Source organism: Antechinus flavipes, chromosome 2 (assembly GCF_016432865.1).
Source record: "Antechinus flavipes isolate AdamAnt ecotype Samford, QLD, Australia chromosome 2, AdamAnt_v2, whole genome shotgun sequence".
NCBI lineage: Eukaryota > Metazoa > Chordata > Mammalia > Dasyuromorphia > Dasyuridae > Antechinus > Antechinus flavipes.
The window spans coordinates 366227981-366241795 of record NC_067399.1 but is presented as its reverse complement, the minus strand read 5'-3'; the positions used below and the strand labels follow the sequence as shown (position 1 = coordinate 366241795).

Sequence of the window (13815 nt, the reverse complement as noted above, 5' to 3'; positions counted from 1 at the left end):
TTCACTCTTCCTAAAGACTTATCTATTGAAAATGGCCCCAGAACAACTGAGGGCCCTCTCCTTACTCCTTGAGAGTTCTCTTGGTTTATAAAACCTAAAATAAGGGCATCCAAATATGCAGCAAATTGGAAGATGGCAGAATAAAAACTCCTAGGTTTTGTACAGGAATTAGCACCAAAGAAATTGAACGAATCCTTGTTTAATCATGTTCAACTCTTCATAACTTCATAAATCATTCTGTCCAGTAAAGATACTGGAGTGGTTTGCCATTTTCTTCTCCAGTGAATTAAGGCCAATAGGTTAAGAGACTTGGCTAAAGTCACACAGAACTAGTATGCATCTGAGGCAAAACTCAGGACTTGCTGACTCCAGGCCCAAGGATCAATTTATTCACTGAACCATCTGGTTGCCTTGAATTAACCCTATAATCCTCTAGATTCTCAGCTCCAACTCCTAAGTGAGCCTAAGCTTCTAATTAATATAGATGTAATTTGTGAGCAGTTTTAGTCCCACCTCCCAATCTCCATTTGCTAGGTTCTTTTGAAGAGTACTTCCCTATAAGGGAGCTGGGTCAGGATTGGAGTTCTGAATCACATTGGATTAGTCCTTTTCTCTAGGCCTTATTTTCTACATAAAATGAAGGTTTTTAGATCAGCCAGGTCTCTTCCAATCCTGAGATTGTTTAAGCCTTTAGAAGGGACAAGAGGCTAGAGGATGAGATTCCTCTATGCTTGAGGGGTGCATTTCCCTTGTGGTCAAGGAATCTCTCTCCCTCTCTATGTACCCTGATTGTCTTTCTTCTGATCTCTCTGCTTCCTGAAATATTTCAATTAACTTCTGGTTAAGATGGCACTGTACTGAGGTTCTCTCAGCCTCTGCAATTTCAGGAAGGGATGAGGGCTTCCTCCCCACCTTCCAAAACTCTGAGTCACCAAATCCCTGTTTCCTGGCTGTGGGGCACCCCTAGGACTGTAAACCAGCAAAGGTTTGAGCTAGGGGGTTGGGAGCAGGATTACAATTACTGGGAGGGTTACAGATAATTCTGCTGCAGCAGCTGAGAAAACAAAGCCAGCCTGGGCATGACAGCCACCTGTTTGGCCCTTCATGATAACAGCCAGTTTTGCGGCTATCCTCCATCCCCACCCACCCAGAAACTGTAGAGCACCAATGCCTCAGTGGGTTGGTTATGAGGAAAATGGGTGTCTGGGAAGAGTGGAGGGTGCATGTGAGTACTGAGGGCACACAGGGAAGGTGGGAGAAGAGTAGCCTATAGAACTCAAGAGGGTAAAAGATTGGAGAAAATGCCCACGAAGAAAGCGCGTATATACACACACACAAGCACACATACAGGCACACCCACCCACAAATGCATGTGCACACATTCACCCACAGACACACTCAAAGGTGCTACTCCACCTCCTACCCCCCAAACTCATAGAATTCTCTTAGGAGATGATCCAAGTTACTGCAGTATCCAATGGAGAAGTTAGGATGGCAAAGACCAACAAATACCAGAGTTTTCCAATTGTCCACAGCTGGTTCACCACACACCAAGTGTGCCTAAAGCCTTCCTGTGATCTGGATCTGCATTTGTTTGAAGGGATTACTTAAAAACAACATTACAGGCCACACCAGGCTTCTGCCATCCAGGAAGAAAGCTTTCTTTGTCTAGCAGAGCCCCTGTGGACAGAAGATGCCCCAGTGCTGGCACCCACAGAACATCTCCCAGGGCCTCTCTGTCCCTCTGGAATGTGATTATTTGAAGATACGGAGCAAGAGCATGAGCTATCAAGCTAAGACCTGAGTCTCACCCAGGACACTGTGACTAATATGCAAAGCAGATGATAATGATAGATATCTGATACATCTCCCTTGTGAGGAAGGAATCTCTTTCTGTCTCTCCATTTACCCTGCATGTTTGGGTATCCACATTCTTCTTTTCTCTGTTTCCTGAAATATTTCAATTAACTTCTGGTTAAGATGGCAGCATTAAAGATTGTAGAGGAGTCTGACTTTCTCATACCCAATCCATTCAAGATCTACAAGAACATCTGATGGAATAATGTTCAAGAAATGCAAAGAAAAAACAAAGTATACTTACCTTCCTCCAACCTACAACTAGACAAAGAAATATTCAGAAGCCTATGTCACGGGGATAAAGCTCCTGCCTGGAATGTCAGTGGTCAAGTACACAAGAAAGAAAGAAAGGTCAATTGGGCAGAAATGAAATAACACTAGAAAACCAACAAATCAAAAACTCTTGACTAAACACTAAAATAGAAATTCTGAAAAAAAATCAAAGAAGTTAACAAAAGTGAAAGCAAAAATAAACCTATATTAACTAACTTATTTAAAAGAAAAGTCCAGGGTAACAAATTGACAAGTTAAAAATGAAAAAGGAAAAAATCACAACCTTTATTAAGAGGAAATAATGAAAATAATGAAAAAAAATTTTTTGTCAAAGGGTGGAGCCAACATGGCAGAATGAAGGCTCTCCCAAATTCCCCTCCAGAGAATGTTAAAATAATGCTTCAAAATAAATCCTGAAGTAGCAGGACCAACAAAAAAGATTTTCCAGCCCAAGACAACTTAGAATTTTGGCAGGAAAGATCTGCCTCACTAGAGTGAGAGTAAACTATAGTCCAGCACAGGCCATGCCAGTATAGGTCATCCTAAGCAAGCCAGGAATAGGCTTTGAGGATAACTGAACTGGCAGAGAGTGAGGAGGTCTGACAAATTGTCAGAAGGAGATTCCAGAAGAACCTTTGCTGGCACCCTCAGTAGGATTCTGTTGCCTTGCCCATATACAGTTTCTGGTTTCAGTTCCAGGGTAAGCAGGAGCATAAGCAGAAGCAGGTAATTAGGACATAGTTATAGGATGGAAAAGAGTGCTTGTGTTACTCACAGACATAAAGTTAAAAGTCAAAAAATAGGCTAGAAAAGTGACCATCCACAAAAAAAGAACAATTACTATGATGACAGAAAAAAAAATTAAAAAAAAAAAAGAAAAACAGCTCCCTGCAACGCCTCAAAGAAAAATATGAATTGGTCTCAGGTCCCAAAAGAATTCCTAAAAGAGCTCAAAAAGGATTTTTAAAAATCAAGTAAGAGATGTAAAGAAAAAAAACAGAAGAAATAAGAGTTAAGCTAGGAAATTATGAAAAAAGACTCAATAGTTTGATAAAGGAAGCATCAAAAATATTGAAGAAAAGAAATCTTTAAATAAACAGAAAAGGCCAAATGGGAAAAGGTGTATAAAAATTCATCAAAGAGAAGAACTCCTTAAAAAGTAGAAATGGTCAAATAGAAAAAGAAAGTCCAAAATCTCACTGAGGAAAATACTACTTATTGGATAAGATGAAGCTCATTGCTCCATAAGACATAAGACATCAAGAAACAATAAAACAAAGTTAAAGAAAAAAAAAAGAAAATGGAAAATATCTCATTGGGGAAAAAAATTGACTTGGGAAATAGATTGAGAGGAAGTAATTTAAGAATTATTGGACCAACTGAAAACCATGACCAAAAAAAGAACAAAGACATCATATTTTTGGTTAATAGATTGAGAGGAAGTAATTTAAGAATTATTGGACCAACTGAAAACCATGACCAAAAAAAGAACAAAGACATCATATTTCAAGAAATTATCAAAGAAAACTGCCTAAATACCTCCAGTTGGAGGGTAAAATAAAAATGAAAAGAATCCATTTCTTACCTCCTAAAAGAGATCCCCAAAATAAAACTCTCAGAATTATTATAGCCAAATTCCAGATCTCCCAGGACAAGGAGAAAATGCTGCAAGCCGTTAAAAAGAACCATTTAAATATCATGAATTCACAGAAGTATATCAAAAGATTTAGTAGCACATATGTGAAAGGCTCAGTTCTTGGCTCCTAGCAAAGGAGCAAATAATTGTAAGAATCCCCTCCCTAGAAAAACTGAATATACTCCTTCAGGGGGGAAATGATTATTTTATTAAATGGAGGATTTTTAAATATTCCCAATTTCCAACCAGAGTGGAAAAGAAAAATTGACTTTCAAATACAGGATTCAAGAGAAGCATAAAAATGTAAACAGGAAAAAAGAAAGCATAAGGGATTCAGTAAGGTTAAGCTATTTACACTCTTACATGGGAAGATGACAACTTGTAAGCACTTAGAACTTTATCATTATTAGAGCAGTTAGAAGAAGTCTATATAGGTAGAGGGCCCAGGTCTAAGTTAACAATAATGGGGTTATATCTAAAAAAACAAAATTAAGGGGTGGGGAAAAAAGTTTGCACTGGGAAAAGGGGGAAGAGTGAGGTAGAATAGGATAGGATATTGTTTTATATAAAGGAGACACAGAAGAGTTTTTGTAGTGGAGGGGAAGATGGCATTATTTCATTCCCAATTCACGAGCAATATCTCCATCAGTAAAGGCTGCTTTGCAACTCCTTCAACTATGTTATGATTCACAGCTGTGGGGGTTTTCTGGAGAACTGACCCACCCCTTTCACACTTAAGCATGGTCCTTAACAATTCCCCATTTTTTGCTTTATGGGAACACTATTATTTCTCCCCCAACAGCACAGTCAATTAAGTTTGTCCAATATTGTGAAGTGGCTGTTATCTGAGTTTGCATGCTGAGGGAATGCAAATAGCACTATCAAAGTCTTTTCCATCCTAATCTTCTGGGTGGTTGCAGGGTGAGACACTACAGCAGGTGTTGAATCTTGTGAGATGTCATGACAAACAGAGAATATGGATTGAAGTCAGATTAGACATTTTTCTTTCTTTTTTTTTAATTTTTATTTAATAGAATAGAATAGAAACACTGCTGGATCAAAGGGTATGCACAATTTGATAATTTTTTGGGCATAATTCCAGATTGCTCTCCAGAATGGTTAGATTCGTTCACAACTCCACCAACAATGCATTAGTGTCCCAGTTTTCCTGCATCCCCTCCAAAATTCATCATTATTTTTTCCTGTCATCTTAGCCAATCTGACAGGTGTGTAGTGGTATCTCAGAGTTGTCTTAATTTGCATTTCTCTGATCAATAATGATTTGGAACACTCTTTCATATGAGTGGTAATAGTTTCAATTTCATCCTCTGAAAATTGTCTGTTCATATCCTTTGACCATTTCAGATTAGACATTTTTCATAAGTCCCTCATAAGTCTCCTGGCTTGGCCCTTTGATGTGTTGGCCCATTTTAATACCCCAAATGAAAAAGTCTTACCAGGTCTTTTCTCCCTTTCCTTCCCCACAGGTTACTGAAAGAATTCTCCTGGGAGGATCCTACTGATGAACAGCTCTAGAGTGCTTCTGCTTCTTTATTTCTTGTGTTTCTCAGTTCTTTGTTCGAGTGCCATTTCTTACAGGAGCAACCAGCTAGTGAATACTGGCTGTTACAGGAGCCACCTACTAGTGGCTGCTGGGGGTCTAATTCTGACCAACAGAATAGATTCCTTCACATGAGAAGATGATGATGATACAAGAAAACTGAGGGACAGTTGCATTCTCTGACCTCTCTGCTCTTCCTTCTTGCCTCCAATTTATTTCATCCCCAATTCACAAGCAACATCTATGTCAGTAAAGGCTGCTTTGCAACTCCTTCAAGGGTATTATAATTCACAGCTGTGGGACTTGGTAGAGAACTTGACCCACCTCTTCACACTTAGGCATGGTCCTTAACAATAGAGAATGACATTAGCATCTTATTTGACATCAGCTGAAGAGGACAAAAAAGGTAGAAAAATGCTACTAGTATTGCTTGCAGAGGGAGAAATAGAATAATTCAATGGCAACTTGGCAAGGCCATTCAAACCAAGTCAACATGAATAGATGAGTTCAGGGGAGGAGATTCTTAATAAAATTTCTGATATAGGATAATTATAAGCTAGACCTGGTAGGGGCTTCAGAGTCAGTCTGTTGATAAACATATATTATGTTCTCACTACGCTCCAGGCACTGTGCTATGAAAAAAGAAAATGATCCTTTCAGTCAAGGAGCTTATAAGATGGGAGGAAAGTGGAGGGGGAGGGAAGTAGGGGGATGATGGAAAAATTCATAGAATCACAGTCAGGTGAAAAATGAAGATATGACCAGCTTGGGGGCCCTGTCTTTATTTATTTATTTATTAAATATAGATTTTATTTTATTTTATAGTAACTTTATATTGACAGAATCCATGCCAGGGTAATTTTTTTACAACATTATCCCTTGCATCGCTTCTGTTCTGATTTTTCCCCTCCCTCCCTCCACTCACTCCCCTAGATGACAAGCAGTCCTATATATGTTAGATATGTTGCAGTATATCCTAGATACAATATATGTTTGCAGAACCGAACAGTTCTCTTGTTGCACAGGGAAAATTGGATTCAGAAGGTAAAAATAACCCGGGAAGAAAAACAAAAATGCAGATAGTTCACATTCGTTTCCCAGTGTTCTTTCTTTGGGTGTAGCTGCTTCTGTCCGTCATTTATCAATTGAAACTCAGTTAGGTCTCTTTGTCAAAGAAATCCACTTCCATCAAAATATGTCCTCATACAATATCGTTGTCGAAGTGTATAATGATCTCCTGGTTCTGCTCATTTCACTTAGCATCAGTTCATGTAAGTCTCGCCAGTCCTCTCTGTATTCATCCTGCTGGTCATTTCTTACAGAACAATAATATTCCATAACATTCATATACCACAATTTACCCAACCATTCTCCAGTTGATGGGCATCCATTCAATTTCCAGTTTCTAGCCACTACAAACAGGGCTGCCACAAATATTTTGGCACATACAGGTCCCTTTCTCTTCTTTAGTATTTCTTTGGGATATAAGGGGCCCTGTCTTTAAACAGAGATTCTTGGAGGAGCTCTTCATCTTCCAATCAGAGTAAAAGGCAGAAGATGCTGACAAGGTGTGAATTTCAATTAAGTGAACATGCAGGATTAAGAGGTTCCTAGTTCATGATGAAAAAGTCCAGAAGAGTGAAGCTGGGTAGGAAATGAATTTTTGTTTAGCCCATTAATTTTTCAGATGAGGAAATAGAAATAAGAACTGAGACTGAATCTAGATTGTCTGACTATAGAACTAATGGTCTTTCCATGGTTCCATAATGAATTTCTGCAATAAATTGAATCAAAGGTAATGCTCACCCTGCCACTGACCCACTGTATGAGCTTGGGGTGGTCATATCCCTTCTCTAGAATTCAGTTTTCTTTTCTATATATAGAAATTAATTTATTTATTCAGCCAAACATTCATCTTTCCCTTCTATTTATAAAACCATGTGTTTGGCAGAGACTTGGAGATAAAGATGAGTAACTGTTGGTCTCTGCCCTGAGAAGCTCAGTCTTTTAGCAGAGTTTGGAACAAGTATAAATGCATAGAATAATTTCTCCCTCCTAGACAATTGTGAAGGTAAACAAGATAATGGATGGAAATTCTTTAAAAATTAGTTAGACTTGAGAAATTAGTGGAAGAATATGAGATCATTGTCATGGTCATCCCCCAGTGCCATCTTGGGGCCTATGCTGGATGAGATCATTTGTGCAACATGCCAATATACTGTTACTATGTCTATAATCTCTGTGGGAGAGGCTGTTGACACTGGTGTTACACAAGGAATATTTATAATACAGCATTTATTCAGTGTTTATTGTGGGCAGAGAAGGATGCTAGGTCTCAAAGGAGATACAAAAGTAACACATAGGTGGATAATACAAAGGCAACACAGAGGTAACATATAGTCCTTGCTGAGTTTCCAATCATTCAGAAGAAGTCTGCTTTGGCTCAATCTTTTGGATTGTTAGGAGCTGAGAGCCCAAGAGTATCCTGAATACTATTTTCTCGACTCAATTTGACCAAGTTTGTATTTTTATTCCTGTTTTCTGTCCCTGCTGATACTTAAAAGTCACATGGGGCAGTTGCTCATACAATGATTTCATGAGGAAGAATTCAAGATCATGACATTCATGTTAAACAGAGAGAACACTTTTGTCATTTTTTGATGTATAATGTTGTGTATATTTGTGTGTGTGTGAGAGAGGGATGTGTTTTGTAGCCAAAAAAAAGTTCTCTCTCTCTCTCTCTCTGTCTCTCTCTGTCCTCTCTCTCTCTCTCTCTCTCTCTGTCTCTCTCTCTGTCTATCTGTCTGTCTGTCTGTCTGTCTCTCTCTCTGTCTATCTGTCTGTCTGTCTCTCTCTCTCTCTGTCTCTGTCTCTCTCTTTCTCTCCCTCCCTCCCTCCTCTCTCTCTCCCTTCCCCCTCTCTCTCCTTCTCTCTGCCTCTCTCTCTTTTTGTCTTTCTCTCTGTGTGTCTTTCTCTCTCTCTCTTTTTTTCTCTTTCTCACACACACACACACTTTCCTTCTCATACAGACATAAACACACTCACTTTTTCTCTCTCACACACATACATGTAAATAATAGCTGTTTTCCAAGATTAGTAATTATTTCATTATTATTTTTTATTTCTTTGTTTCCCCCACTATTTATCCATAATATTTAATACATAGTAACTAATTAAATACTGTTGATTCATTAAAAAAAAAAAGAATAACAGCTGAAGTTTGTGCAATACCTACAAGCTACTAATGCATCTATGAGGTCATCTGAGAAGCTATTATTATCCCTACTTTATAGATGAAGACTCTGAGTTTCTAAACTTTAACTTTATAGTGTACAATTAATAAGTGTCATAACCAAATTCAAGCCTGATGCTGTTTGTGCTACTTCACTATATATGTATCCATATACACTCATGTATAGCTCTACCTCTCATGCCAAGATTGAGCCAAATGCTACCTCTATAGGGAGAACTTTGAAAGAAGATTAATGGATTTGAAATCCTCTTTGTTCTTTTGCTCAAATCACCGTTCTGGGATTCCAATTCCCTTATTAAGTGTCTACTATGTGCCAAACATTGTTTTAAGTAAATTGGGGTTCTAAGTTCCAACTGCAAATATGGAAACAATTCCACTCATAAAGAGCTTGTGTACTAAAAATAGAGACAATAAGCACATATATAGTGAATACACACACACACACACACACACACACACACACACACACACGGTGCTCAAATGCAAAGTATATTCAGTGCCACATTAATCAAACTTTCAAAGAATTATTTTATAGAGCTAGAAAAATAAGAACAAAATTTATCTTGAAAAGTAAAAGTTCAAGAATATCAAGAGAATCCATGAAAAAAAAAATGTGAGGGAAGGAGGTCCAACTTCATTAGATTTCAAACTATGACAAAGTGATATTCATCATAATAATCTGGTACTGGATAAAAAATGGAGTATTAGGTTAATGGAATAGATTAGGTGCATAATATATAGTAGTAACTGGCCATGGTATTCTAATGTTTAATAAATCCAAAGATCCAAGCTTTTGGGACAAGAGCTTATCATGTAACAAAAATTGCTGGGAAAACTGCAAAGCAGTTTGGCAGAAACTGGGCACAAATCAACATTCACACCACATGCTAAAATAAAGTCAAAATGGATAAATGTTTTAAACATAAAATAAAAATGCTATAAAAGTGCTATAAAAATTTACCTACCAGATCTATGTATAAGAGAAGAGTTAATGAGCTACTGAGACAGAGGATTACTGAGTAAAATGGATAATTTTGATCACATGAATTTAAAAATTTGCACAAACAATTAAAATGAGAAGGAAAGGAGAAAATTGAGGGAAAATTTTTACAAGTTTCTCTGATAAAGGCTTCATTTCCCAAATGTATAGGGAATTAAGCCATTAATTCATAAAAATAAGATCCATTATACAATTGATAAATAGTTAAAGGATATGAATAGACAGTTTTCAGAAGAAAAATCAAAGCTATCAATATTCACTTGAAAAATGTTCTAATGAGTGTGAAATACTACATAGCATTTCCAATCCTCTGTTTTTGTCTGCTTGCATTTTTGATTTCCTTCTCGGGTTAATTTTACCTTATTTCAAAATCCAATTCTTCTTGTTCAGCAAAATAACTGTATGGATATGTATACATATATTGTATTTAACATATACTCTAACATATTTAACATGTATTGGTCTACCTGCCATCTGGGGGGGAAGGATGGGGGGAAGGAGGGGAAAAGTTGGAACAGAAGGTTTTGCAAGGCTAGTGCTGAAAAATTACCCATGCATATATCTTGTAAATAAAAAATTATAATAAAAAAAGAAAAATGTTCTAAAAATCACTATCAATTAGAGAAATGCAAATTAAAACAATTTTGGGGTCCACTTTATATCCTTCAGATGGCTGACCTAACAGAAAAGGAAAATGCTGGAAGGAATGTGGAAAAACAGGCACACTAATATACTGTTGGTGAAGTTATGAATTGATTCAAACATTCTGGAGAATAATTTGGAACTATGGCCAAAGGACTATTAAACTATATATGCTTTGACTCAGAAATACAACTCCTATGTCTGTATCCAAAAGAGATCAAAGAAAGTAAAAAGGACCTACACACACATACACACACACACACACACACACACACACACACACACACACACATCAAATATTTATAAAAGCTCTTTTTGTGATGGCAAAGAATTGGAAATTGAGTGGGGATCCTCATCAGTTGGATAAGGCTGAATAACTTGTGGCATATGATTGTGATGGAATACTATTGTGCTGTATGAAATGATGATTAGGATGGCTTCAGAAAAACCTCAGTTTTATGTGAACTGATGCAAAGTGAAGTGAGTATAACTGAGACCATTGTGCACAATAATGACAATATTGTAACAATGACCAACTGCAAAACACTTAGCTACTCTAATTAATACAATGATTCAAGAAAATTTCAAAGGACTCATGATGGAAAAAAAATGTTATTCCCCTCTAGAGAGAGAACTGATGAAATCTGAATGTAGATTAAAGTATACTTTTTTCATTTTATTTTTCTTGCCTTTTTCCCCAACATAAATAATATTGCATTATTATTAATGTGTCAATATTATAGTGATTGTCTTCTAGATGGATAGGAAAAGGGCAGATGAGAGGGAAGGAAATTGAAACTCAAAATTTAAAAAAAAGGATGTTAAAAATAAATAATTAAATGCAAGGTAATTAGGGAAAGCAAGAGCAATAAGTGGCATTAACTTCATACAAAAGAGGATGCTTGGGCTCCATTTTAAAAGGAATGGGATTTTATGGTATAAAAGTAAGAAAGTGGTTAATTCCAGGTTTGGGGGCACAACTCAAGTGCCATATCCTGGTGGAAATCCTTATGTGAGCCCTGAGTTCTCTTTCTTTTCTGACTCCTCAAATTATGAAGTATATATTTATCTGGTTATATGTTATTGTATCCATCAAATGGAAGGTAAATTTCCTGAAGGCAAGAACTTATTTTGTCTTTATATCCCAGTACTTTGCTCATGTAAAGTGTTTTGCAAACCTTAAAGTGCTATTTGAATGCCAAGCCAATTATTACATAGTGAGTATTTAATGTTTGTTGAATTGGATTAGAGATGGGAGGGGGAGGGTCTTCATGGTCAAACAAGGAGAGGCAGGTCAGGACAGGACTGAGCACAAAGAAAACGTCTATTCCTTTTCTGGATCCCTCTAGACTTCATTCTCCACATACTACAGCAAAATCTTTCTGAGAACAGGGTTCATATCTGAGGATATGGAGCTAAAAGGGGTTTTTATAGACCAATCTTCACTTTCAAAGGTGAGGATTCTGACCCAGAGAAGAATTTAATTTAACACCTTAGATCCTGGTATCCCTGATGTCCTATCATATACAAGGAACACACATTTTTTTTTTATTATAGCTTTTTACTTACAAGATATATGCATGGGTAATGTTTCAGCATTGACCCTTGGAAAACCTTCTGTTCCAACTTTTCCCTTCCTTCCCCCATTCCCTTCCCCAGATGGCACATAGACCAATACATGTTAAATATGTTAAAGTTATGTTAAATACAATATATGTATACATGTCCATACAGTTATTTTGCTGAACAAGAAGAATCGGACTTTGAAATAAGGTAAAATTAACCTGAGAAGGAAATCAAAAATGCAAGTGGACAAAAACAGAGGATTGGAAATGCTATGTAGTGGTTCACACTTGTTTCCGAGTTCTTTCGCTGGGTGTAGATGCTTCTATTCATTATTGAACAAATGGAACTGATTTGGTTCATCTCATTGTTGAAAAGAGCCACGGGGGAACACATTTCTTTTGGCAAGGAGATTAATATTACAAAGCACCCACCAGAGAGACCAACTGAGATGCTTCGCCTAAACCCAGAAGATATGTGGCTTGGGAGAGATCTACAACCAGGTGGTTAGGAGAGCATCTTATTCATGATAATAGAGAAGACTAGGTCCATCCCAGAATTAGCCATCCAGATTTCAAAAGAAGAAATGAAGATTACATTGGTGTGATTTCTGGGGCCTGGGAAGTGATGTAGTCACATATTCAGTTTAAGCAGTGAAGATTTAACTACCTGCTGAGCACAGCAGGCACCTTGCTGTCTGCTCAGGAAGGATAGATGATTCACAGAGACATTCAAAGGTGTAATTAGGGTTTTGTACCTAAGCCTTATTTTTGGCAAGATGAGACATTCTCCTCTCTGAGACATGGAGATAGAAAATGCCAGGATGCAATTTTGTCTATCTTGGACTTGGATGGAGGAAACAGAGTCCCCCTGTGTTTGCCTCCACATCTAAAAGAACTTTGGAAACTTCTTATTCACTGGAATTCCAAATTCCTCCTCTATTTTAGTATTCCTTCCCATGAGGACTTTCTCCATATCCTCCCTTCCATCTTTTTGGATGGAAACTATTTAAATGAAGATAGGTAGTGGAGTCCAGACTTCTTCTGGGACTCTCTGCTTTCATATCTTCTGCATTAGCTCTCCCCCCTCTACCCCACTAAAGTCCTGCCATTATCCCAAGTGTGAAAACTTCATATGATTTAATGTAATGTTTCTCACTAATTACAGATCTTTTCAAGAAAGATCACACAGAAACCAATGTCCTGTACCTCCTTTTCTGAACTTTCTCCCATCAAGCCATGAGTTACCACAAAAATCTTCTGATGTTTCACTGGAGACTTGTCTGTAACATTGGGTTTTCCAAAGTTATATATACTAGAGGGAAAGGAATGGGGTGGGATGGAGACAAATCATGACAAATCATAGAGTCATAGGATCATAGAGTTAGAGTTAGAGGTCACATAGTTCAATCTCCTCATTTTATAGATGAAGAAACTAAGGAAGAGACTTATACAAAGTCATATAGGCAAGTAGGTGACACATTGGATAGAGTGCCTCCTGTATTTGAGTCCAAGCCTAAGCTGAGGAGACCTGTTCTTGCTTTAATAGGAAATTAGCATGCATTGCTTAATAAATCAATATACTCTACTTTAAAAAAAACCAAAAACTTTATTTTTCTTGAGGGTTTTTTGGGGGTGGGAAATCTGTTTTCTTTCACAACATGACTCTTATCAAAATGTTTTGCATAACTTCACATGTGCCTTCTCAATGCGGGGAGGCTGAGAAGGAAGGGAGAGAATCTGGAACTCAAAAGTTTTTAAAACAAATATAAAAATGTTTTACATGTAAAAAAAAATCAGTATGCTTGAAAGACTGGGGGAAAGCTCATCTTCTGAATTTAAATCTGGCCTCAGACATTTACTAGCTGTATGACCCTGCCCAAGTCACTTAATTCTGTTTGTCTCAGTTTCCTCATCTGTAAAATGAGCTGGAAAAGGAAATGCAAGCTTCTTTAGTATCTTTGTCAAGAAAATCTATATGAGGTCATGAAGAGTCAAGACACTACAGAAAATGTTAGGAAGTTTTTCCCA

The 13815-nt window shown here is 37.3% G+C and overlaps 1 protein-coding gene across 2 annotated transcripts in view; it reads right to left on the bottom strand.

The window, feature by feature from the left end:
* Positions 1-13815, bottom strand: part of PDLIM4 (PDZ and LIM domain 4) — a 97213-nt gene that overhangs the window by 11041 nt on the left and 72357 nt on the right. The window lies entirely within an intron of this gene.